The sequence below is a fragment of the Anomaloglossus baeobatrachus genome, chromosome 4 (assembly GCF_048569485.1).
Source record: "Anomaloglossus baeobatrachus isolate aAnoBae1 chromosome 4, aAnoBae1.hap1, whole genome shotgun sequence".
Lineage (NCBI taxonomy): Eukaryota > Metazoa > Chordata > Amphibia > Anura > Aromobatidae > Anomaloglossus > Anomaloglossus baeobatrachus.
The window spans coordinates 429,348,620-429,352,011 of NC_134356.1; positions in this window are offsets into that span (position 1 = coordinate 429,348,620).

Sequence of the window (3,392 nt, forward strand, 5' to 3'; positions counted from 1 at the left end):
TTCACAAGATCTTTTGCTTTTGTTCTTGGGTTGATATGCACATGTCTGACCAAAGTTCATCTCTGGTACGCAGAACCCATCTCCTTCCTGAGTGATATGATGGCTGGACATTACCATCTTGTTTGTACTTGCGTATAATTGTATAATTTGTACAGATAAACGAGGCACCTTCAGGTATCTGGAAATTGCACCCAAGAATGAACCAGACTTGTGCAAGTTCATAATTCTCTCCCTGAGATCTTGGCTGATTTCTTTTGACTTTCCCATGATGGTATACAAAGAAGCAGTGTATTTCAGGTTTGCATTAAAATATGTCCACAGGTGTGTCTCTAATTAACTCAGATATTACTAATAAACTTATCAGAAGCTTCCAAAGACATGATGTCATCATATGGGCTGTCCCAGATTGTTTAAAGGCATAGTACTCTTAAGTGGGCTTTACATGCAGCGATATGTTGTGCGACATCGCTGCCCGTGGCGCACAACATCACTTACACCTGTCACACATACTTACCTGCCTAGCGACGTCGCTGTTGCGGGAAAGTGCCTCCTTGCTAAGGTGGCGGTTAGTTCGGCATCACAGCAACGTCACTAAGCAGCCGCCCAATAGAAGCGGAGGGGAGGAGACAAGCAGCCGTAACATCCTGCCCAGCTCCTTCCTACCTCATTGCCGGCGGCCGCAGGTATGAGGTTGTTCCTCCCTCCTACGGTGTCACACAGCGATGTGTGCTGCTGCAGGAACGACGAACGACATCGTACCTGCAGCAGCAACGATATTTGAGATTTGAACGACGTGTCAACGATCAACGATATGGTGAGTATTTTTGATTGTTAACGGTCGTTCCTGCGTTTCACACGCAACGACGTCTCTAACAAGGCCGGATGTGTCACGAATTCCGTGACCCCAACGACATTTCTTCAGCGATATCATTGTATGTAAAGTGGCCTTTAGTGTATGTAAACGTTTGACTTTGCAGACAGTAATAAAAATGCCTTAAAACATTCTCTCTCTCTGTCATTATTTTGGCATTTGGCAAATATAAATAATTTTGATTCCTAATTAACCTAAAATGGGAAATGTTTATTTTGATCATGTCAGATAGTGAGAAAAACATGAAGATGTGTCGTTTTAGATACTGGATGGAAATTTCTGGCATCTATTGAAGCAAAGAAAAACTACTCATCATTAAGTACATAGTCAGCAAATCAGTAAAATAAAAACATGATGCCCTGTATGTAGAATAAAAACTGTACCTAACAAGACACCAACAACACCTTTTTTTTACTTTTCAGCTAAAACTAGCAGTGGATATAAAGAAAAATCATTGTTTTATAACATTCTGCTGCTTGGAATCCGCTTTTGACTGTGGCTAAAAAAAACCCGTGGAGAATGAATGTGAATCTGACCTGAGTGAATTTTAGCAACTACAGAAGTAATTCTGAGGAATTTGAGTCTGATGGTTTGACTGGCAAACTACAAATCCAGATATTCACATCAATATACATTATGCATGTTCTATTATCATCAAAAATCTCAAAAAAATCAAAATTGTCACCAATTCAACTCTATAAATCTTAATGATCTCTTTTTACACAATGGGCAAAACGTAATCAATACTCAAATATAAAATAAACATTTTTTATTAATCTTAGACATATAATTAAATACAAAAATATAAAATATTAAAATACAGCAGCGTTCTTCCTTTAGGGAGTACTATGGTACTCAGTGCTATATGAATCTATCCAGGATTTTATAAATCTTTTTTCAATCATTATATCAGTAACTAGGTGAAAGGTTTGTCACCACATCCTGTAGAGATTAGACTCAAAAGCGTTTCATTACGAGTGTAATCTTACTATCTTTACCAGGTCATGGGGTTTAGGACATACAAATGCATATACCTGGAATTACATTCTGCAGCCCCGATGCTCGTTTCATGATGGTCACTTCCTCAGGGAGACATGCCCACACTGTAGACAGTGCCTCTTGCTGTGCTGCAGTGGTGTCCAAAAAAGAAGCTGAGAGAATGATAGGACACAACAGCAATAGTAAAAAGGAAAAATAGGGGTCTAGTAGTTTTTTTTATATTAGCACCTCATTGTCCTATGTTTAAACTGTAAAAGTAGTGTATGAACCTTTTCATCAGAGCATGTAAAGGTAAGGTAAGCAAATTGCATTTTTCTTCTGTTTTTGAGTATTACCTATAAATGATATCAACAAAATTAATTGATATACCATACAATTTTAAATAATGGATAAGCCCCATTCCTCAAAAGCAAAATTAGGGGGTAGATCAACTAAAAAAATAATTTTAAAAAACCCCATTAGATTGCAGAAATGTGTTTAAGCTTTGTCTACATGTTTAGAAAGTCTTTATGCAGTCAGAATTCATACAGTTTGTATTTGCAACTAGAACAGAATAGACGCACATAGAAATCACACAAGCTGACTTCAAGTGCATCCTTTAATAAATGACTCCTGATGCCCAGAAATTCTTGGCATGACAAGGGCGCATAACTACCAATATTTCAATTGGCCAGAAAGGGAAAGGGTAGAATCTGCTCCAGATATCCTTTTAATAAGCTTGATTCTCAGAAACTCAGAATTACTAGACCAAATGTTTCACCCATAGCACCCCCTTGTCTGTCTTCTCTAAGGTTCGTGATACTCTTTCGGCCCAGGAATTCTGTATGTGATCTTTTTTCAAAAAACAGTTGTCTGAATAAAGTATAAGAAAACACAAAGGAGAGGGTTAATGGACCAGCTAATTGACAGCTAACATTGAGAGTCTTGTAATGAACTAGAAAGACATTCATTATAGAAACAGTACAAATAAGGAGAGCTGGGCTCAAAACTAACTAGGGTCAATAAAAGGCAATCAGCATTCAAAGCATTCTATGATATAGAAGATAGCCATACTAATCTAACTTGTAATTCTGATAAAGACATATGTCCAATTTTTTTAATTTCAGGGCAAATAACTCCCTTCTGACAAATATTGTAGTCAGTATAGTGACCTATAACTGACAATAGTGAAATAATTGAAAGTAAATTAAATAGAATGCCCTCTAGTGTTTTTGACTACGTGGCAGTTCACACCACTCCACATCAAGGAAGGGGTTGTGTCCGCAAGGATAAAAAGCTGATGCTAGAGCATGATAAGGTTAATTTTTTACATCTATCAATGTCCTGATATTTTAATTTCACAGTCAAATGTTTGTTTTACTGTGAGAATAGATATTTGTTGCTATTGATTTTTGGCTAACAATTATGTCAATTGAAATTTTAGACTAGGGCCAGATAACCACACAATATGTATTGCCATTAGTATGATGTTATGTAGAATAAAGGTCACCACACAAATTAGACTAAAGTTGGTTTAAATCAC